Raw genomic sequence first — 24357 nt, forward strand, 5'->3', positions numbered from 1 at the left:
GAAATGCAGCATTCCCTCCCTTGAATACATTCATGAGAAGTGGGCAGAGACCTTGCAACAATGTTTGGGATGTCTTTGACAGCATCATCAGAATATAAAGTGTCTCTAGCTACTTCCCACATCTTTTTTTGGAAGAGCAAACCCCTCCACAACAGTGTAATACCACTTAGAGGAGGATTTTTGGAAATTTAACCCTTATAAATCAGCTTCCTTCCCTTTAAGCAGCTTCGTATCTCCACACTGCAAACAGTTTGTATCTTCTGTTCTTCCAGTTCATGTTTGACACAGGAAAGAAGTAGGAAGTCCTGTCAGATTCAGTACTACCATAAGCATAAAGTACAGTCTCTACAGCCAAGAGGCAGCCTGGAAAACCAACCCTAATTCTGTCACCAAGTTTGGCAGCTTGATTTGTCAGGACTGGACAAAGGGGAGCATAACCTCCAGGAAGTGTCCTGAAGTGGATACCAATTTTTTCTAAGATTTTAGTTTCCTTTCCTGAATTTACAGAGCACATCTCTCAATCCAGTGAGACAGGCTTTATAGCTTCTAGTGAGTTTCAAGTTTTATGCACACCACTACTTTAGGCATGTTTGATCCCATGCTCATCTGTCTGTTTCTCAGGTAGAGAGGATGACAGGTATCTCTGTAGCAACCAAGTACACATGGTTCTGGATATAGGACTTCAAGCAAGCAACTTGCAACGTTTTACCTAAAAGAATACTCTATAGTTAGAATCCCACTAAAATGGAGACTACAAAATTATATACAGTGAAACAAACTTGAGACTGAGAAGCAGGCATGTGAGAAATAAGACTGAAGATAACAGCACAAAGAGAACTATGTGACATAAATTACAATTTTAAATATGTAGAAACAGTAAAAAATTGGATAACTCAAATACCATGACCTTGTAACTACTGAAAATGCTCACTTTTTAACGACAACCACTGTATGCAAATGATGTAATTACAAACATCAGCACAAAATGCCTTGTTGACAAACAGGGGGAAACGTTTTGAGCAGCATAGGAAGAACAAAAATACATGCTGAAAATATTACTATGTATACTGAATAATGAGGCCTCATAATAGATGCTGAATCTTATTTACCAAAATTTTGCTGTTTGATTCAGATGTTAATTTCATGCTGCATTAAATGAATAACAGATAAAAATCCTTTTCTTTAAATGCTCACATCAGGTTCAAAATTACAGTTTCATACATTTTTAAATTAATCTTACAAAGCACTGACTCTTAAATTTCCAAGGCGTGATGATTTAGAATTGTAAAGAGTTCTAGTAGTGGGAATGGAGAAAGAAGAGACTGGAGAAGATAACAGACATGGGATGCTCTACCCATATCGGTATAGTGACTACAGGACCTGGTCAGAGGATAGCCGGATTCACCATCAGTTTCATTTATACATAAATGGACTTGAAGAAAAATGACTCATAATTTAACAATCTGAGTAAATACTTTTAATAATTACTGATGTATTTTAGTATCTTTTTGATCAAGTTTAGCCAACGTTCTATTTCAGTAATTTCAGAATTGACTATACTCCTGGCACAGAGAGTAGAAAAACAAAACGAAAAGTAAAAATCATTCAGTTAAAAAAAATGTCTCTAGGTCTATCTAAGGGTGAAGTTTTAAAAATGTGTAATAAATCTTCTTTCTGTCTGTGAAGGTCTGAAGTATTCAGTTGTACCGCAAGAATAACCTGCTATATGTCAAAGCCACAAAGTAACTCATCCCACTGTAGACAAACCTAACATTCAAAAATGTTTGGAAAGAAAGATTTAAAAGAAAGAAAAGGTCAAAAAATCTGCAGCTAAGACACTGCAAAATATGGCTGCTGCAACAGGTGGACTGTTTTGTAAGATTACCATAAAATCCTTCTCTGTAACAGAGCAAACCACAATGTGACAGTAGATAAACTCCATTAGAGTGATCTTAAGTACATGTAACCATGTAGACAGAATTAAGCCAAACATCTGCCCATGTTTTTTTCTGTACTATGTTGATGTTGCTATCATCTGAGCACATTATCCACATGTCCCCTGAAACCATGTATTGCAATTACCATCAACTGGTATTACACCTGCTGAAGAGGGCAAAACTGATTGACTACAGCTTCTCCTGCTGTTGAGCTCAGTCAACAAGCTGTTCGTGAATCCTGCAGATGTTTTGGTAAACTGGGCCAAACTGGGTTTTTTTAAAAAAAACTAAGTCAAAAAACCCCTAAATCCACAAAAAAAATACACTGTTTTTCACAGTTATGCTGTGTATCAGTGGTATGTATTTCAAAACGTCAACTGAGATCAGCATGAGGTGAATGACAAAAACCGTAATGAACATGAATTCCATAATATATAAAAAATATTATGTCATGACAAAAGTGTGTCCTGAAGCAATAACGACAGTGCTGGCAAGCAATAATGACCGGGCTCCCATTGCCAGAAACACTTTTAATCCCTTCATGATGTATGGATTTCATTTTTTCCAAATTCCCTTCCAAGATAACTTGATTTTTAGATGGAAAAGCATGTTGGTTTTTTTTAAAGAAACCAACTTTGTCATTCAGAAAAATCAATCAGAAAATGCAAAGTCCCTATGGTGACTTAAATTTCCATCTGGTATCTCCCCCCAGACAACCAAATGGCTAATTATTCTTTTAAATCATTCCATGAAAATTAAAAGTTAAAGGAAGGAAAGAGAAACTTGCATAAGTAGGTTGTCTAAGAACTTGGAGAATATGCCTACGTCCAAGTAAGAATTCCACTGATTTTATGGATAGCATTTTGGTTTCTCAAAAGCCAGTATTAATTAAAACAAGTTCAGCCTGTTGCCTGTCGTAGAAATGTAAAGACAGGGCCAGGAGGCCCTGGCAGGACAGGTGGTTTAACATTAAAGTCTTTTAGAGTCTGTCCAGGTATCAGTCACAGTCTAGCTGGAGATCACAGCCGACCAAGCAGTTTCTTTTGCTGCTCTATCCTGCAGCCATGACATGGCCATAGTCTTTCCCAAATACTACTACAGGTGAGATTTTCTGCAAAGACAGAAATTCACAAGTATAATTAATACATGTGCTTGGAATCAATGCTATTGTGTTTGCATGCAAGTCATCCTTGCACATAAGTGATAATATTTTTAAAGACCCTGCCATGCTAGGCTAAAGAATAGAGCCTAAAGATATAAGTTTCAGAAATTGTTAACAAAAGAACTTATCCATGAAAGGAAATCCTGTAACTTTTAAAGAATCTTTTCAGGTAATCATCCAAATAGTGTATTGCCATAGTCATAGAATGGTTTGGGCTGGGAGGGACCTTAAAGATCATCCAGTTCCAACCCCCCTGCCATGGGCAGGGACACCTTCCACTGGATCAGGATGGTCAAAGCCCTGTCCAACCCCACCTTGAACACTGCCAGGGAGGGGGCAGCCACAGCTTCTCTGGGCAACCTGTTCCAGTGTCTCACCACCCTCACAGGAAAGAGATTATTCCTCAGATCTAATCTAAATCTACGTCTTTCAGTTTAAAACCATTACCCTTTGCCCTACTGCTACACCCTCTCATAAAGAGTCCCTCCCCATCTTTCCTGTAGCTCCCTTTAAGTACTGGAAGGCTGCTATAAGGTCTCCCCAGAGCCTTCTCTTCTCCGGGCTGACAAACAACAGCAACTCTCACTCTCTCAGCCTGTCCTCACAAGGAAGGTGCTCCAGCCCCTTGATGATCTTCATAGCCTTCCTCTGGACCTGCTCAACCAGGTCCATGTCCCTCTTATGTTGGAGGCCCCAGAGCAGAATGCAGTATTCCAGGTGGGATCTCACAAGAGTGGAGTAGAGGGGGAAAATCCCCTCCCTTGACCTGCAGGCCACATTTTATGAACTTGAACTTCATGAGGTTTGCACAGGCCCACCTCTCAAGCCTGGTAAGGTCCCTCTGGATAGCGTCCCTTCCCTCCAACGTGTTGAGCACACCACATGGCTTGGTGTCATGAGGGTGTGCTGTCCATGTCACCAAAGATGTTAAACAGCACAGGTCCCAACACTGACCCCTGAGGAATGTCACTTGTCACAGCACTGCACTCAGACTTCAGGCTGTTGAGTACAACTTTTTGAGTGCAACCACCGAGTCAATTCTTTACCCTCCATGTGGTCCATCTGTCAAATCCATGCCTCTCCAGTTTTGAAACAAGGATGTTGTGTGGAGCAGTCAGACGCTTTGTACACCTCCAGATAGATGACGTCAGTTGCTCTTCCCTTATCCGCCAATGCTGTATTCCTGTCATAGAAGGTCACCAATTTTATCAGGCACAATTCGCCCTTAGTGAAGCCATGCTGGCTGTCACCAATTACCTCCTTGTTTTCCATGTGCCCTAGAGTAGTTTCCAGAAGAATCTGCTCCATGATCTTGCCGGGCACAGAGGTGAGACTGACTGGCCTGTAGTTCACCAGGTCTTCCTTTTTTCCCTTTTTAAAAATGGCGATTATGTATCTTTTTTTCCAGTCAGCTGGAACTTCACTGGACTGCCACAACTTCTAAAATACGATAGACAGTGACTTCATCTGCCAGTTCTCTCAGGACCTGTGGATGCATCTCATCAATTCCCATGGACTTGGGCACCTTCAGGTTCCTTAGATGGTTTTGAATCTGATCTTCCCCAACCAAGTGGTTTGTTCTTCTTTCTCCTAGTTCCCACCTTTGCCTTCTGCATTTTGGGCAGTGTGGCTGGAGCACTTGCATGAGCACAAAAAAGTCACTGAGTACTTCAGCCTTTTCCATATCCTGGATGACCAAGTCTCCCTTTTCCTTCCAGAGAGGGTCCGCATTATCCCTAACCTTCCTTTTATCATTGATGTAACTATACAGTTTCTTCTGTTGCCCTTGGTGCCCCTGGCCAGATTTAACTCTATCAGAGCTTTGGCCTTCCTAACCTCATCTCTGGCTTCTCAGACAGTGTCTCTGTTTTGCTCCCAAGTTCTATGTCCTTTCACCCTCTGTAGACTTCGTTCTTCTGTTTAAATGAGTCCCGGCGCTCACAGGCCTCCTGGCATTTTTACCTGACTTCCTCTTTGTTGGGATGCATCGCTCCTGAGCTTGGAGGAGGTGATCCTTGAACATCCGTCAGCTTTCTTGGACCCCTCTTCCCTCCAGGGCTTTATCCCATGTTACCCTACCAAGCAGATCCCCGAAGAGGCCAAAGTCTGCTCTCCTGAAGTCCAGGGTAGTGAACTTGCTGTGCAACCTCCTTGCTGCGCTAAGGATCTTGAACTCCTCTTTTTCACGGTCACTGCAGCCATGGCTGCCCTTGAGCTTCCCATTCCCTGCCAGCCCTGCCTTGTTGGTGAGAACAAGGTCCAGCACAGCACCTCTCTTCACTGGCTCCTCTGTCACTTGGAGAAGGAAGTCATCACTGATGCATTCCAGGAACCTCCTGAATTGCTTATGCGCTGTTGTGTTGTGAACCTCCAACAGGTATCAGGATGGTTGAAGTCCCCCATGAGGACAAAAAATATCAACTTTCCCCAAGTCTGTTGACCCATTTGATTTCAGTGGAATCTACTATTGAGATGCACACAAGAACACTAGAAAGGTACTCTGAGTCTCATTCAAGATGTGGTGGATCTGTAACCCTTCCCAATTTCATCTTTGCTTGAGATTGTCTATAAATAAGAGAAGCCTTTTCCTTTCATTGGAAGGACCAATACCTGAGCTAATGTCCCACTGAAATATGTACACCCAGCACCTTTTAAGAATATATACACTGTTCCCCACTTCCTCTTCTCTCCCTCCCTGAAGTCACGACTTAGCTTTAGGTCTCTGGCACAGAGCTACAGCTACAAAGCCAAATGAAGTTCTGACCTACTCGGTCAACTGAAAGAGATAGTATAGGTCCTCAGAACAAATGAATTCAAGTCCTCAGTGTACCAACATTTTTACAGTATAGGCCAGTCAGGTGCTAGCATACTATAAAAAATGTATTTATGATGTGCTACACAGTTTCATTGTGATAAGTTAATACTAATTTAAGGATATACTTTAAATTACTATTAAACACAGTGAAAGTAACAAAGTAAAAGGTACTGCAAAAATAACTGTTGGGTATATTGCTGTGTGAAACTTTCTTCAAAGACAGGCAACTTATGCAATGAACACTGGGGGAGTACATAGATGCATGTTCTCCATTAAGTTCCTATTTAAATGCAGAGCTAATTGTGATATCACTGCTTATGTAATTTTGCACTGTATGTATATTTACATGGGCTTTTAAACAACCGCAGAAGCTTACTTAAGAGGCACGGTGACACTTGAAAAAGTCATTTACAGGTACATTTAAAAAAAGTAAACACTTTATGGTGGTAAATATTTATTAGAAATAAAGTAATAGCGTACCCAAAGGAAAAGCAAAATTATAGCTGAAAAGCTATAAAGTAGTACTTCTTTCATCTATGAAACAGAATTAGAGCAATGGTCTTAAAAAATAAGAAAAGCATGTATTGCCAGCACATCAGCGAATACAGCTATCCGTAGTAATGAGAGATTGGAGCTATATCCTGATCTTCTCTAAAAATGGATCTGAGATATCTAAAGCCTACATTGTATAACAGAAAACGAACGAGAAATCTATATACTCCATTATGTTATTGCTGAAGAAAATTCCCCACCTCTATAACTACAATTTCACTACATTTCATATTTTGGTAGTGAATACAGAGTCTTTCTTACAGGAGCTCTATTATTTCTGATGAAAATTACATAGCATTGCTGCACCAGAGCATAGAGACTTAAAGTGAACTGAGGCAGAAAAGAATTATGAAGAAGAAAACATGATTGACGCAGGGGTTACTCAATACTCATATGTAGTATTAATCTTGTATGAGAACAATTATATTAAAATAAAACTGCTCTAAATTCTTTTCTATGTTTGTTCAATTAATAGTTTGGGGAAAGCAAGCTATTCATCTAATCCTAACACCATCATATAATTTACTGGGAATTACTTTTTAGGCATCTGTGCTTGGTAAAAAATAAAACCAAAAATATTTCAGTGTTTGAAGCTTTATGAATGTCAAGCACATGCCTTTCCAGTGCAATGTCTAACCTTATGACTGTTCAGAAACGAACAAATATGATCAGGATACTGTAAAATTATTTATGATTTTTTCTTCCTCTTAATCGCATCATTCTGAGTGAATGATTTCAAACACAATTTATGCAGATAAAGCTGGTGATGTTTCACCTCCTCCATAGGATATGCCAGTATGTGGTTCAGTTTACTACATCTAAAGTAAGTTAAAGCAACTGTGTAACTCAGTTTCAGCAAAAGCACAACAAAACCTATCTTCAACAACTACAATGGTACCATAAGGCAACCCAATGCAGATTTACCTCCTCTAAGTCAGTCAAGTGCCACTAAATTCAGTAGATCTTGGTACCTCATTTTAAACCATCTGAGAACTTCTTCCGGCTTTTACTGCATAGCATTGATTTGATTAGGAAAAAAAAGAAAATACTAGAGACAAATCACTAAAAATATTTCCTCTGACTCAGCACCCACAAACTTTCCTCCTTAATGGCACTGAATTTCATATGAGAACTGAGGACCAGCTCTCTCCTCAGCTAATGGCAGGGACTAGGCTGACAGTAGCTTTTTTTGAAGGACTCAGGAATAAGTATTCACCCATGTGAATGAATATTAGGTAGGTAGGGAATTATTTAAAGAGAATCATTGCCTAGGAGTATAGGGCTGTGAACAGATAATGGCTCTGAATGTCAGGGAAAGACAGACAATGAAAAATAACTGAGCCACTGTGCAGAGCGAGATGGAGAAAAGGAGCAGAGCTCAAGTACAAAGACGAGAACTCGCTCCTCACAGAAAGCTGACATTGAGCCATTTCTATGCTTGACACTCAATCTGAAATTTGGCTATTAAATTTTTAACACATCCAAAACCAGTTGGGAGAGTCAGCTGTGGAGCCACAAGAAATCTAATCTGAAATCAGGGCAGTGCAGACACATAACACTGCAGCCTTGACAAAACGGAAGGGGGGGGGGGGGGGGGGAAGGAAAAATATGCCGGTGTTTGTTGTTTGTTTGTTTAAAATCTCTGCTAGCAGATTTTTTTATTTTAACTTTTTGTCTTTATTTATTGACAATTAATCATCTCTTGCAGGAGAAGAATTTTTGAGGTTTCCTCAGATGTTTCTAGAAACAGGCTGACTTTTCTATTGCTTAAAGGCCAGCTTGTGAGAACTAACAGCTTCAACAGTCTAAAAGATAAAAGCATTAGAAGGGTCATGCTAGACTAGGCCCAGTGATAAAATATTGACCCTCCTGAAGATAAGCAATTAAAATAACAGCCAAAATCTACAGCTGTGTAATATCACCTCTTCACTTTCATGTTATCTACATTTTAGTCAACAGTACCCCTCTGATATTATCGATGATGGACTAATCTTAATCCTATAGCTACGCAAGAGAATTTGTATCAGGTTATGGCATGTCCCTTTTGCACACTCATAAACTCTGGCACTTAAGAAAAGTTGAAAAAGTTGGAAACACAGAAAAGCAAGCTCAGTACTGGATCAAGTCAGCTTAGGTAAGAAATCAAAATAGAACTGCCTGTTACTGTTGAAATGAGGTTAATAATAAATTCACTTAAAAAAAAAAAAAGGAGTGAAAATTCAAGCAGCAGAGGCTAACTCAACCACATCAGATTTCCGATTTACCACCAATTCCAACTGTGTTGTGGTTTCACAAAATAGAAATGAGCAACTGCACAATCAAGGTCATAATGCAGATATTGTTACTTCCGATGTAGTCTGCTGGGCCATCCTGCACACTGGACCTGCAGACTACCTATTTCTCACTAAGGCAGGCAACAATCATCTTCGAGCCACTGTTCATTCAAGTATAACAAGGAACGGGTACATGTTTCAGATGAAATAGCCCTGTACATATGCCAGAATGAGAGTCTGTATGTACTAGAAAGCAAAGGCATCTGCCCTTAGTTCCCAAATTTGCTACCACTACAGCTGTAGATATCCTTACACAACACCTGTACAACCCTAAAAGAATGGTAGTAGTAAGTACTAATTTCTCTATTAAAGAATCAAAATATCTTAACACATGGTGCACACATGCTCAGTGATAATACTATTCAGAAGAATGCAAGTTTTCCTTTAAAAATTATCAGTATTCATCACTACCAGGCAAGCTGAGGCCACAACTAGAATAAAAAAAAAAAAAAAACACAACAATCTCATGACATCTGTCTCAGTGCCTGTTGATCACCAAATGATTTAATGTTGTAACTCAACAGTACAAATAGCTACTATTTCACTCCCTATAGTTTTAACAGAAACTGTCATGACTGCTTATTGCAGCCTCAATAGACTTTTTACAGCCTTTTCTAGCACAGAAGGGAGAGGTGTCCCAACCCTCAGTTTCTCTGACAACTTCTGAAGCTGTGAAAGTTATTTGGCTTCAACTTCTTTCAGTCCACTGAGAATAAAACTTTTATAACTGGTCTAAACAGAAATTACAAAACTGTGATAATTCCCAGGTAATATACTAAATGTGTAGGCGTTTTTCTTATCAACTCCCAAATTCTGATTTGCTCCACCACACTGCCACAAAATCAAGGATCTTCGCTAACTCATCCATACACACTGTCATTAGAACACAGTTAAGACACAGGGTGTGTTAAGGAGAACCTTACTGCGACTGATGTGTAGTTGTGTTTCCAACTACTTTTTCTTCCATATCCTTAGAACTGCACAGTTTTGTAGCACTCAAGATTGACAGAGATGTGTTGCATGTGTTCGCAGCTGGGAGAACAAAGTTCCTTCTTTAATTGTCAGCTTTTTCAAAAGCCAGTTAATGGAATGACCATTCCAAGGATGTCACACAAAGGTCCTGACCTCTGGCAGAAACTATTTGTAACAGTGTGAACCCTACACTAAGAGTTCTCTGAAAAGATCTCAAAAATAAATATTTTAAATTTCTCATTTAAATTATCCCATTTATTTCCTACAACACCAATGTCTACTAAAATAAATAAACAAAACCAAGAAAATCCCCCTCAAAACAATAACTGCTTTCATATTCCAGACTTAAATGTAGGGACAGTAGCTTCCATCAAATGTATTATATACTCTGCAAATTGAAAGGCCTGCCCAGTGTCAACATTTAAATCTAGTGCATGCTGTTAGATCAGGGCTTACCATTTTCTGTTACCTCTCCCTTTCCTCATGGGTTAAAGCAAGTCTCTAATTTATTTAGAGTACAAGTTTGTATACATATGTATTTGCATATGTGCACACACACAAACATAGCACATACTAGTATCATGGACCCATTGTATGTAAGGCTGCTTAAAACGTGGAGAGTTTCTACTTAAAGTATCATGCTACAAAAAAGTGTGTCAAGACCTTCTACTTCCGTTGGTTATTAAGATGAATTTTTACAAGTGACAGAAAGTTGTTTTTTATCGTATCTCTCTGTCAGACCCTTCAGGACTCAGCAACTAGAAGACTGAACATTTTTTTTTTTTTTTCAGAAAAAGGAGAAGAAAAAATAAACTATACCTTCTGCTTACAATTATTTTAGTGAAAGAATGCCTAAGCTACTGAGCATTAGTACGTAAACAACTATTACCTGTATAATAAAATCACTGAAGTAATTCCAACTTTGCCTTCAACTTCCAAAAATCAAGATGTTAACGTATGGTTGAATTAGTTCAGTTACTCAGAAATCAGTGGAGTAATACCAGAGATAGATTCGGATCATTATCTACTTTCACAGCACAAATGAATAATGCAAATGTGTATGTGAAGGACCATGAAGTATCTCGGCTTAGCAGTGCATTTAAAATGTATCACTAACTTTCAGCTTCTTGAAATATTTATCAACTGCAGGAGGTTCCACCGAGAGCACACTCTATTAGGGACTTCACTGAATTTTTATTTCAACACCTGACTCGGAGGACTTTAGAAAGAGAGACTGGAATTAACTGCTAAACCAACTTCAGGTGCTGCTCTCTCACCATGGGCTTCACGAGTCCCTTCACAAGTGTTTCTGAGTCACTTTAATATTCTTCCCACAGTCAAGACTAACTGGGGTCTTTAGGCAGTGCATCTCAAAAGGGAGAAAAGGAAGGTAACAAGTTTCTGGACACCTGACTTCAAAAGCCACTAAAATTAAATAGTATGCAATTAGAAAGCTACTGAAAGAATCGACAGTAAAAACCATGCTTTAAGACATCACAGTCAACTCAAAAGTACTATATAACAAGTTAAGCAGTCTTATTAAAAACAGTCTAGTGGTACAAACTAGTTAAAATGACAAGTTGGGTCAGCTACAAACAAGCTTGGATCAATCATGCAAAGCATTTAAACTACAGAGCATCAAATATTGGATTATTTTTCCTGAACTTTTTTTTGAAATAAAATTAGTTCCTGATCTTGAAGTAATTAATGTAGTTTTATTGGTCTATTAAAGATCAGAACATCTGAAGTAACATTTTTTTTTCATGTTGAATACTCTGCAATACACAGTAAAAAAAACCAAACCAAACAAAAAAACCCCACCAGCCCTTAGCTTAAGATTGAGCAATTAAACTAGTTTGGTCTAGAAAATCTTTTCTTTCCAATGTTAACTAATAAAAACTGACAATTATGGTTATATCAAAAAAGAACTCCCTCATACATTTTATTCATTATGGACTTTGGGAGGGTACATGCTTATTCATTTAATTTGACAAATGCAATCGCCTAGTAAACAGTATTACTCCACAATAACATATTCCGTCACTGTCTTGAGTCAGGAGTAAAATGTGAAATCAATTGGCTCTAACCTCCCCCTCCCCCTTTTTTTTTTTTTTAGTAGGAAGTACAAGACTCGGGGGTGGGGAGGGGGATGTGCATTTCAGATATTTTATACTTGAATTCAGCTAAAAGATCAAACTATTAAATAAACTGTTACCTTAAGAAGTATAAAGATCTGTGGCAGAAAAGGCTTTTGGGACTTTTCCACATGAAATTAATTTATTTAGTCCCTTTAACAGTCAGTCACATTTTCCTGGGACTTGAGCAGCACCAGATGAAACTAGGAGGTCACAACCATGAATTATTTTCACTAATCTTCTGTAATGAATTTCAACTTAGGGTCAGCATCTACACAAAAAAAATCTACCTGAAAAGCCTAGTAAAGACTCAAAGGTTAAACATATTTATAAGAGATGCAAATCCCACTCTCACTTATTTAAAACCATATTCTGAAAAAAAAGATTATCACCACAGTTGAGTACATCGTATTTACTGAGAACATTTTCTAGGGTACAAAAGTACAAAGCAACAGGTCTGTAAGCTCAAAGCATGCATCTACAAAAATACATGTTTGCACAGGAAGGATAAGCCTGTTAAATTATTTTATCTCAGTGGAATTGCTGATTTTCTTAAATCTCTGCTTGAGAGTAAGTTGAAACAAGAAATAGCCACTGTCAAATCAAGTGTTGCTGAATAAGGACACGAAGCATTTCAGGGAGACAAGATACTTCCACTAAAGAGTAACATTTACTTTCTTGCCTTTAATGGACTTTAAAGTACCAATTTCTCTATTTTTTAGCCAAGAACTCTGTTTAAAAAAAAAAAAAAAGAAAGAAAACCCCACGACCAAAACCTACCAGCCACAACTTAGACTGCACTTCACACGGACTTTAAAATCTAACAGTTATGCTACCTATATGCCCTCGTGAAAGCAGATTTAAAGGATTCTGAGGTCCAAAAATATTTTTAAACCATTCAGAGGCGACGGTTAAAACAAGTTCTATACCTTTTCACAAAATCTCTCATTTCACCTCAAACAAATTACAAAGCAGCCCCAAACAAACGGTCCATCTTTAACCCTTTACCTTTGTCGCCCACTTGTAAATTAATCTCTTTAATCACTTCAGCATTCGCTCTGGGGAGCCTCCTCAAAGCTGAGCCGAGTTTCCCTCCTCTCCGGAGAAGCAGCTCAAGCAGGTCTAGTCATTTCTTTCTTTCTTTCTTTCTTTTTTTTTTTTTTTTAACCTCCTTTTACCACTTACAAAAAGAAACTTGAAACAGAAACCAGCCGGCGAACGCTGCTGCGCTCGGAAAGACGCCAACAGCCGCGGCGACAGCAGACCCCGGCCGCTCCGCGGGCTCTCTGCGCTCTCGGGGCTCCGGGAGGCCGCGGCCGGCCGGCGGGCGAGGGGCGAGAGGGGCGAGGCCCGGGCGAGGGGCGAGGCCCGGCCGGCCGCGGGCAGCTGCCGCCGGCCCAGCGGGGCAGCGCGGGCGGGGGGAGGCGCGCTCCGCCGGGCACAAAGGTCTCCATGGCAACCGCGGGCCGAGCCCCCCATCGCCCTCGTTCAGGCAACACCTCACCGCCGCCGGCCCCGCCCCCCCGCCCGCCGGCCCCCCCCAGCCCCGCGCTGCCGGTGCCCTGCCGGTGCCCTGCCTGTGCCGCCCCGAACGCCGCAGCTGCGCCGCGACCGCGGCCGGGCAGGCCGGGGAGCAGCCCTGGCCGACACGGGGCCGCCAAACCACCTCCCAGCAGAAGCTGCAACCGCGATTTAATCGCGGCCTGATGGCAAAAATACAGAGCCCAGCTGCTGCTGCCGGCCCTGCCCGCGGCCCGGCAGGACATTTGCAGTGCCTTCCACACCCCCCAGACCCCACATCCCCCCCTAGAGTGCAGATCAATCCTCATGCATATGTATATTTAGTTAGGTTTTCTAATTGCGAGTAGAAGTCGATATGCTATTGCAGCATCTCAGCACAGCATAACTTCACACTGAATTAATTAAACCCCACATTCATCAGTCTCTTGTAATACAAAACATTGTATTTAGGGCATCATTTTTTAATTTTTCTTTTAAACTTCTGCTTCACAGACTGCATGACATGCAGCTATGAAACTGCTGTCTTACATACACAGGCATCTAGAAAATAAAACACTCAAATTTTTAGAAGTGCATATAGAAGTAAATGGCAAGGTTCAAAGCTAAAGGCTCCATGCCTAGCCTGGCCTCCAGCATGGACAACTCCAAGGCTCCAACACATGTTACAAGCAATAACTTTACGTACAGGATGACTCCTGCTCAACGCCAGCAAGACTCATCATACACCCTGAAACCTGAGGGGTCTGAGGTCAAGGATCAAGATGCCCAAGGTGGAAATGAGGCTCAAGCAACATTCAAGACAAATTCCTGCAACCTCACACAAGGCCCCTGTAGATGTACTTATGGCCTCTAAAAGATCGGTATCATTCTTCAGCGTGGTGCAAATGTTTAAGTAACTCAATTACTCTGCTGAAATCAAAAAGACAACTTGCTCTGGATGATTTCTTGCTAAAATGCCTTATTCATTCTGCGCATTTCAGTTGGTCAACACCTGTGTGATCTGAACACTGGAGGAAAACAACTCTGTGATTATTTCATATACAAAGACCCTGTCAGGAAAAATAGCCTTCCTTTTCACATAAGTATGAGCTTCATATTCAAATACTTCACGTGAATAAACTATCAGCTCAGACTCCAAAATGAGCCCTTCCCTTCCCAATGTTTTTAATGAAACTAAATATGATTATTATAACAATTTTTTTTTTTTTTTTTTTTTTAAGGCAGAGTACACAGTCTTCATTATTTGCTGCCAACATTTAGGTAAAAGGCTGAAGGATTGGACTAGAGGCTTGCATTTTAGCCTTTTCTATAAATTCCTTATAAAATCCCGATCATAAAGAAACTTCTCCTCTCTACCGACAAAGGGCCAAACCCCTTTTCTGAATCACAATGACCACGTACCTAACACCTGCTATCATTAATATTTACTATTACTAATTTGGAGTCATAAAACTGTTGTGTACATTTCAGTACTCTTCTCTCAAAATGTCACAGAGAAGCTGAGGTCAGTTTTGCTTGGTTTTATAGGACATGGTATAGTCACTGAGGAAGGAAGAGTGACATTTCAGGGTCTGAAAGGAAAAAAACGCTGACTTGGCTTCCACCAACCTTCCCTGGGTTTATCTGCACTCCCCGGGGCAAATATAAGTATAGGGGTTGCCCTCCACTCCCCCCTCAAAAGGGGACAGAGGGAAGATACAGAAAGTAGCTAAGCAGACACTTCTTTTAAACACCTGCTGAGGCCAACAGAGTAATAATAATTTAAAAAATTACACAATCAGCTACTTCTCCCAGAAACGTTTGGAAGGGTTAAACCCAACAGTTAACTGTATTTCTAAAATTCAAAAAGAGGTGAAATGCTGCTGGGGGCAATGGATGGAAAATTACGTCGTAAAGCCCTTTATTTTAGCTCCTAAATGGCAAACGTACTAGCTTCCTTGTAACTCTGCCAAGCTCTAAGTGTCATTTAAGGAGAGCAATGTCACAATTTCTTGTTGTTCTCCATTGCTGCCTAGGATGTAGAAAGAAGACTGTTTATGATAAATTAAAGGTCACAAATAAACGGCAATTTAATAGAAGAAAATCTACTCCACATGAAATAATATCTTCAAGGGGCAATTAATTACACAACAGTCTGAGCGTGTTCTCTTTCACTGAAATACTGTCAACAGCCATCCTGTTTCATTTCAATGTGCTAATATGCATCACCATCTCAGGAAAGCTCTGTTGAAAAAATAAGAAAACAGGTACTATAAAGTCATTGCATCTATTGCAGCAGTGCACAACACACATGTAATTTTGCAGTATATTTAATAGAGAAATTTAATATAACAATAAAATTCAAAGGGATTTTACTCTCATTGCCAAGATCAATGATCGGTATTAAAATGGATTGCCACATATTCATGAAGTTGTTGTTCAATAATTTGACATTTGTACAAACTGCCGTCTTTATATAAAGGGATCCTATCTCATAAAACTGATTGATGAAAGTGGAAGAAAACTATTTGCATTCCAAACCCATATACCCTTCCTGTCGCTAGAATATGTACTTTTTCTGTTTCACCAAAATTCCTATACACTTAAAACTGATCAGATCCTCCAGTGCTCTGTTGATGTTTGACTTACGGTATGCTGCAGGTGTGCAAACTTTGAGAGTTTGGAGAGGAAGAAGTAGAAGGAAATCCTATAATGTATTTTAGGCTTTGCAGTAATACTTACTCAAGGAAAACTGCCTTTAAGTTGGTATACTGAGAAAGGAGGTTAGGTGCAGGATTTTTCTATTGCTTATGCAGCACATGAATGGTTATCTCTGAACCACAATTCAGTGGTTTTATGCTAACATCCACAACTTTAATCTACACAAATGCACTTTCCCATCCTTTCCACGGTGCTTCTTCAAGAAACCGTTTAAAACATCTCCAAACTTCAAGACTGTAGCAACTAGGTGGATTCTGTATCATCTGAATGAAAAACATCAATAGTCAAACCTATGTTTTTCAGAAGAGATGAATCTGTAAATGTTTCAAGGCAGCGAAAGTTAAGGGTTTGCTTGTGCTCTCCTTAATGTGTCTAGTGAGTGAACAGGATGCATGCACAGGATAAACTGCTGTCCAAAGCAGAAATAAGATTATTTCATTTAAAGTTACACAAATATTTACTGGGTTAATTTGGTAATGGTTCCTATACTGGGTTGTGGGTTTTTTTTTTCCTACTAAACTCTTTCTAGAGCACATTTAGCTGTTCCTCTGCTTGACAATCTATGCATATGCAGACAGAAATTGCTCCAGGATCACTCCCTTTACTAACATTTTCTGGTTTGTGACATTAAAGTTACCGTGAAATAGCACTGCAAGCACTGCAAAACTGAAGATGTTTTCCAGAAGCTTAGGCCTGTGTCACAATCTCTTATTGTGTTTTGCTCATCTTTCTCTCTTGATTTGGTAACCCTGTGGGGGAGACCACTCTAAGAACAAATAACTTCTGTGTGATACTGTGCATGGTGGCTATGCAGATCCCTACAATTTCTCTCCCATGACATACTCAGCTTAAGCCAATAGTGTAAACAGGGAATTTTGTTCTTGCATAATAAATGAAGAAAGCCCTTCTCAGGGTCTGAATAGACAGTAGTATATAGTACTTATTTCCACCAACTTTTGCTCTTTATGTTCTGCAACGCTAATGAATAGCAGAATTCTTTTAAAAAAATATTACAGGCCACAGAGTCTTTAAGACTTACTCTGCTTCACTGTCTGTGGGAATAACCAATTCAGTAACATTAAGAAAGAAGAGAACATGCCTAAGCACTTGAAGATTAGCTAAGCAACTTTGTTAGAAGAGCTACCAAGATATTTCCTACTATTTCATATTAACTTTGAAAGTATTCCTGAAAGTTTTTCAACACCCAGCAAGAATTTTGCAGAATATGATCAAATTTTAAGTTAATCAGCCAGTAGAAAACAAAACAATTTGAGAAGGGTTGGGCACTTCCATGACTTCCTGGAAACCAAAGTAAAACTCCCTCTGATTACAGAAGGAACAGATTTAGGTAAACTAGAATTACCATGGAGAGCTAACGCTTATGAAATATTGTACTTAAATCCCAACTAATTGGGTTAGTAGCGGTTTCTCCAAGTTACAAAAGCATTTTCTGGATATATTGTTCAGAAAAGTATTATAAATTAGGATTTTCAATTTAAACAGTTCATTGGAAGTTTCTTACCAGATTTCTAATAGCTACACAGTCTAACTAACTATATGTCATGTTTTTTGTTTAAAAGTAAGGTTATCCTTCGCAACAATCAAATCTCGAGGGGCAGTTTGATAAAGTCAAACATCAAAAATACTGCTGAATTCTGGGGGGAAAAAAAAAAAAAAAAGAGAGAGAGAGAGAGAGAAGAAAAAGGATTTTGCCTTTTGCCAAAATTTACATTTGTCCACATAACAGCTTTTTCCTTTCCAGCTGTTTTCCTACTGTGGAGCCTGTGCTTATGACACCTGAGAGTTCTTTTCTATTTCTTTTTTGTGCTGATTGTTTCAAAAGCAGTATGAAACACTGTATGATTATGCTATGAGATAGGTATACTAATGTGTCCATTCGCAATATGAAAACACTTCCCCTACTACCTTCAGCCAGCTTCATTTTCAGAATTGGTAATCTGGAGGCAATATGTTATATCATTCCTAGACTGACAAGCACTCCCTTTTATAGGATTGATAAATACCTCTCATACTGACAAAAACGACCAGCAAACCCTTAAAGGAGGGTTATATGTAGTGGAAATGGCAAGCACCTGACACAATGAAACCTGAAGTTGTCCAAAAATCACAGAGCTATGGGTAGACTGGTAAATGCACAGATGCTCGAATCACTTCATAACACACATAAAGTTTTAGCTTTATTCTTGGTAATTGACTTGGCTGCCACCTAATTTCTGACTATCTGTGATTTTTAATCATACAGAGTGGTTATTTCTGCAACTGTCCACATTTTGAGAAAGTGAGATTTTGTCCCCCCAGCCTTGGGAACTTATATCTCTATTTTCCTTTCCCATCTGAAGTTAGAATAACTCTTTTGTAACTCCCACTTTGCCTTGTCCCTATCCAAAAGGGACCATTCACACACCTACCTTTTCATCCTTCTATAAATGCTAACAAAATGGAAACAAATCCATCTTGGATAAACTATGCTAATGTCAGTGGAAACTGTACCTAAATAGGCATGCTGAAGATAATCCCAGATTCATGAGGTGAACACGGATGTCTGCAACATCACATGGTCTGTGCAGAGCCTTGTTACAGAAAGCTGCTCTGAGCACTGTATAAAAGAAAAAGAGGTGGGATGGGTAAAAAAATGGAAAAAAAAAAAAAAAAAAAGAAGTAGGCTATTCCAAATAGTGTAATATTATTCTTATTTTCTGCCGTTGATTTAGTCACCATCAGAACCACGGGGCCTGATAGATAACTTTAATCTCAAGAAACCCGTATCACCTGCCTCTCAGAGGCAAAGCTCAATGGTCAGTGCTAGTCTGTGCTATTTAGAACTCTATATTATTTAAAAGCTTTAATGCAAGCATGAAATAGGGGCACAGAAGCCATGACACTAGGGGAATTTATTCCCCTCTTGTTTTCACATCTTGGTTGTTGACCTATGCAGTGAAAACAGGATAAACTGGAGATACAGCACCCCCACCCCCACTGCCTGCCAAAGGAAAATTCTATTTCTACAATCTATGTGTGTTTATGGCTGTATTGCTATAGGCACAAATGATACTAGTTTGTGGTCTGTAATTTGTTAACAGTATTTCACCTTGAACTGCTCTAGTTAAACCAGAGGAACACTGCTGCACTGGTAGGCATGACAGCTGGTTAAGTCTTACAAAATATATCAGCTGTCTGTTCATGCATCAGAAAGATCCACTAGATGCCCAGCAATGCTGAATACAATTGATAAGGATAAGAAAGAAGACTACCAACTCACTTCCCTTTCACATCAAAAAGTTGCTAGTAAAGATTTCCTGATCAACCTGAATTTCATTGTCCATGTCAATAGTTTGAAGTCTCACTTGCTGATGTATAATGCTAGCTCAAAATATAAAAGGAACAGAAAAAGAAACATCACATCATAGGCAGTGAAAGACCTTTTTTTTCCCAACTAGCAATATTATACTGAAGAACTGATGAAGAAGGGGTGCAAGGTACCCCATGTGAGGAACGATCTTCTGCATTAGCAGAAGAAGCCCCATTGTTAGATCTCCTGTTCTAGCAGACCAGTATTTTGCACAACAGTAATGAAAGGAGAACAGGTGCTTCTGTTACAACTGCATTTATATTATGTCTCACCTCAACAGCTTGCCAGTCACACTGGCAATACAGAACAATGGAAAACCAAATTAATGAGAGGATATGCTTGGTTGTATAAAATCTCAGAGGACTGGGTAATGTGTGCTATTTTCCCTTCAAATAAAAGATTTTTTTAGTTAAAAATATATAAAGGAAACCGCAAAGTTGCCTTATTTAATATAAAGCAAAGTAAGTCCAAGGGAAAAATGGTATATCAGAAAAAGACTAAATCAATATTGGAACTAACAAATGGAATGTGAAACTGTGTTATTACATCTGTGTACTCCACTGCTGGTGTGGTGATCGGTGACAAATAACTCATCGCCACAACACAAAACACTGCCTGTAACCCAATTTCACTTGCTACATCTTGTATGATGTATACAAACGTCAGGTAAAGTTCAACATCTGTGATGCTGAAGCTTTGTAATAGTCAAACATTATGATGGGTTTTCTATCAAACTAAAAAGAGTTCAAGAACCAAAGGTGTGCTCTGAATCTGCACAACAAGCAAACTGCAGCGTTATGTGTCATACACAGCCTTACGTAGTGTCACTTCTTCAGCCTCTGAGTCACTTTGAACAAGTAGAAGGCTTTTTAAGTCTGACTTGGTGTCACAAGGCAAAGAAGAAATATATCCTTTTATCTGGGAATCATCTCTGACCAGGAAGAAAGACTTGCTGCTCACAACATGTTATTTTTCTTCTCTTTCTGAATATAAAAATACTCTACTGGTCTGGTAACATAAGGCTGCTATCTACTCCCAAAAAGATCTTGAAAATTAAATTATAGAGCATGGTGCAATATAGAAGATGAGCACAAATGTGGTATTTTGTATGGAGAACACAGATCTGGGTTTTCAAGCAAACCAGAATATAAACAGGTCAGGAGCTAGTAATTAAAATAAAAACATAACAGAAATCCATAGAGGGAGTGGGGAATATTGACAAACATGCTTTTCATTAGAAAAGACTTTTAATGTCAATTCTGAATTAAGAAAATCAATCAGAAGTGAAGATATACTGAGAGCAGCACCAGGAAGCAGCAGCAGTTCAACAGAAAGAAGCTGTGCAATCACTTTGACCTTTTGTCAGACACTTTACCAACTCTGCAGAAATGGGATATTAAGCAAATAGCCATAAAACAGGTTGAATTATTTAGCAACTGTGGGACTTCTTAATCATCCTGGGCGATAACCTACCTGTGTCAGCGAATCCAGCCGCACTGGAAAACAGAGTCTCCCAGAATGCAGCTGTGGTTTGAATAAGGAGGAGCTCTTCAGGAAAGCCAGAGTCTGTGTTCAATTCAATAAGCAAGCAGATGTAACTAAAATTTCAGAGGGAAAATAGAAGTGGGTTTAAAATCAAAGATATAGGGGGAAAAATTGGAGGAGAGTGTGAGTAAAAAAGCTGTTTCATGCTTCACTTTCAATAGTTTCAAAACTCCACTTTTTGAAGATGGCTGTATGCTACTGATTTTTTTTTTTCCCATGTATATTTAAAACAGATACTATGAAATCATTGGGCACAGACATACTGTTAACAACTTTTCTTTTTCATGCAAAATTTCTTTGACAGCTTGGCATATAATTAATCACTTTTTAAAACTGAATGCACCCCAACACAGTGGACCTAATTTTTCAATCTGTCAGCCAGAATTTGTCATTAACAAACTTTACAAAACAGATTAAATACTTCACTTTTCTTCTCAGGCTTGTGACTTGGCAATGGGTTGAAGAAAATGTGTACTTCCAGAAAGATTAATGAGTCATTATTAGTTGAGATTAACCTGTTATATAGATTTAATGGATTTCTGTATTGGCTGTGGAAGTTCTCAGAAAAAACTGATGAATGATTGCCACAAATGAAAACAAGTTAACCTGATTGGAAGGAGTCATGGAGGCTGAGAGAGAAACGGAGAACAGATAAAAACCAGGGAAAGAATCTGATGTTCAGAAATGTGTTTAAGCCATTGATACTAACGGGAAAGAGACAGAGGCACAATGGAAAAGAGACAGAGGCACTTGTTAATGACTGCACTCACCATTCCTTTTGGGATGACAGGCACATTACCCTTCACTTGTTACAGCAATCATATCAGGTACAAAATAAATCTAATTCAGTGAATTCTTTGGGATAATCATGACTGTTGGCTACTGGGATTTTAGTTTAGGCTTTTAATCAGATAGAGGTGGGAATTTTTGTTTTCTCCAAAACAGCACACAGTGCATCTGTTTCATAAATTTTATTAAGGATATAATGCTTTTGTAGAACAGGAAGGTAAGGAAGTACACTCACATACTATCAGAGCAAATATTCAAGGCCTCAAATTCTATCTGTAGAACACTGTTGTAAAACTATTTGCTGCAAAAAACAAGAAACACTGTTACACACACCTGAGAGAAAGCACCTTGGCCAGTGATTAACAGACCAATTAAGTGACTTAAACTTCTGCTAACATGCTCCAGTCAATCATGCGTTCACCCCAATAACTTACCAATACTACATTTAGATAACATCCTGTCTTCACTCCGCAGCTCCATCTTTCCTCTTCTCGATTTCTTCCTTTACCTTTTCTTTCCCTCTCATTTTTCTTACCTCCCTCTCTTTAGTCTAAGTCCAGTTCCCTTAAGAAACAACACAAACATCCCAGCAACCCTCTGCAAGCACATTGTTCTCTCTGCTGGCATGTTATCTCTCTGCCTGTCCTTCAAACAAACTCAACAATATTTTGGGGAGAAAAAACACCTACTGCCCTTTCTGTACAGACTGTTGGAGACTATGTAGCTATAGCTGCTCATAGTGTAGTAAGCATGAACAGCAGTAGTATATTTTTTTTTAATCCAACTTGTTTTCTAATTGTCTCTTTATACCTCAAAATATGGCACAGGGCAATTAGCACCCCAAAATTGCCCATGCCCCCAAAACACCCAACCACCTCAATTCAGCCTGGAAGCCAGACCTAGCACTTCCCATGCAACATCAACAAGCTGCAGTGCTAGACCTTCACAGCCCACCAGGACCGCCCCCCACTCACACTCCTGCCCATTGGGGCCAGGGGCTCCATTTCAGCTCTGCCTGGGGCACCCAGCACTGGCCCCAGCAAGGGACGATCAGGGAGCAGCAGGCCTGGGACTGCACTGGGAGGAGGGAGAGGGTGCCCTCAGCGTGGCCAGGGCCATGTTCTCCCCGAGCAGGGTGCAGTCCTACAGCACCTCTTTTATTTTTGAAAGGTGACAATATATATCACTGCCTACAGTATCCTTCACCCCACATTTACCTGCTCGGTCAGCCATAAGTAACTGCGACCTAGTGGGTAATTATTTTTCTGTGCACAGAGTGCTCCACCACGCAATTTTGTTCTCCCCCTTCACAAATTTCAAGAGATTTTGGTCATTGCCTCTCCCCATGCAGAGATGCAAATTTATTGTCTCCTTCCTTTTTTTGGCAACACATTTTGCAAGAGTTTCTGGTTGTGCCCTGACCCATGCTGAGATGTCTGTCAGCCTTTACACTTTGCCTGTGAGTGTTAAATTCAAAATCTGTTCCCAAGCTTTTTGAGTAGCTGCACTCGTGTGATATGTTTACAGCTACCAGTAAACCAAGCTGATATACTGTGCAGAAAACACTAGTGGAAACTACCTAATGATAACTAAGACACTGTTCAGTCTAAGAATTTATTTTTGATATTTGAGACCACATTATCTCTACAAACTAGAAGCTGCAAAGTTATATTATGTTGATCCACATTAAGAGCTCAAACTGACCTACGTTCAAAATATTACCTGAGGCTGGGCAAGAAAGGGTAGCAACGCATTTCCCAGGATGTCTTATCAGAGTAAGAAAGCTAACCCTCCTAATGAGAACCTTTCCTGGCTGCATAAATTTATAAAAAGAATGGTGAAAATATTCCCTAAACTCATGCTTCTTGAAACATCTTTAAAATACCTGACAACAGCCATATCTCAGGGAAGTCTGTCTCCTTCCCTTGGCCTCCAGAGGAAAAGCGTTGGCTTTTGGGTGTGTTCAGAAAATGGTCAATAGGGCCTAATTACTATAAATGAAACTGCCTTCTAAGCTTTGCTAGTGGCAGACAAAATTTCTCTCCACAAGGAAGTTATGGACACTACAACCGGGTATGACAGAGAACAGGGGCTTGCTACATGAAGAGAAGCAATTATATCTGCCTGAAAGAATCGTGAGACATATTCTGCATGCATTTGAGGAAATGACTTTTTAAATTTTATTCATGGTGAGGAAGGAGATGCCTATCGCACATTTCTAAACTAAAAAAAACCCTAAACTGACACACGCTGTTTTTCTTCCACTTACGGACTGGGTTCCATTCCCTGCGACCTAGGGAGAGCAATTCTGCTCTCACTCACTTGCAGGCATACCCCATAGGTCAGCCAGAGCTGTTCTGGAGAACAAAAGAAGAACTGATTCTAATAGACCCGCATGGCTTAGACAGCATGCAACTTGGCCTTTATTTATTTTAACAACAAAAATCAGTGCAAATAAATTGTTTAAACTCAGAATAAATAATCATGGAAAGAAGTAAGACTTGCACAATTTGTAAGCTCTGAAAT

General features: G+C 39.5%; 1 protein-coding gene across 12 annotated transcripts in view; it reads right to left on the reverse strand.

Annotated features, from left to right (window-relative positions):
- Window positions 1–24357, reverse strand: part of CTNND2 (catenin delta 2) — a 689312-nt gene that overhangs the window by 435656 nt on the left and 229299 nt on the right. The window contains exon 1 of one of the 12 annotated variants that reach the window (XM_074899529.1): window positions 12915–13027. The exons of the other annotated variants lie outside the window; for them this stretch is intronic. The gene's annotated coding sequence lies outside the window, so the exon portion shown is untranslated. Of the gene's footprint in view, window positions 1–12914; window positions 13028–24357 lie in introns of those variants that run through there. 12 annotated transcript variants of the gene reach the window in all.

The sequence above is a fragment of the Athene noctua genome, chromosome 2, assembly GCF_965140245.1.
Source record: "Athene noctua chromosome 2, bAthNoc1.hap1.1, whole genome shotgun sequence".
Taxonomy (NCBI): Eukaryota; Metazoa; Chordata; class Aves; order Strigiformes; family Strigidae; genus Athene; species Athene noctua.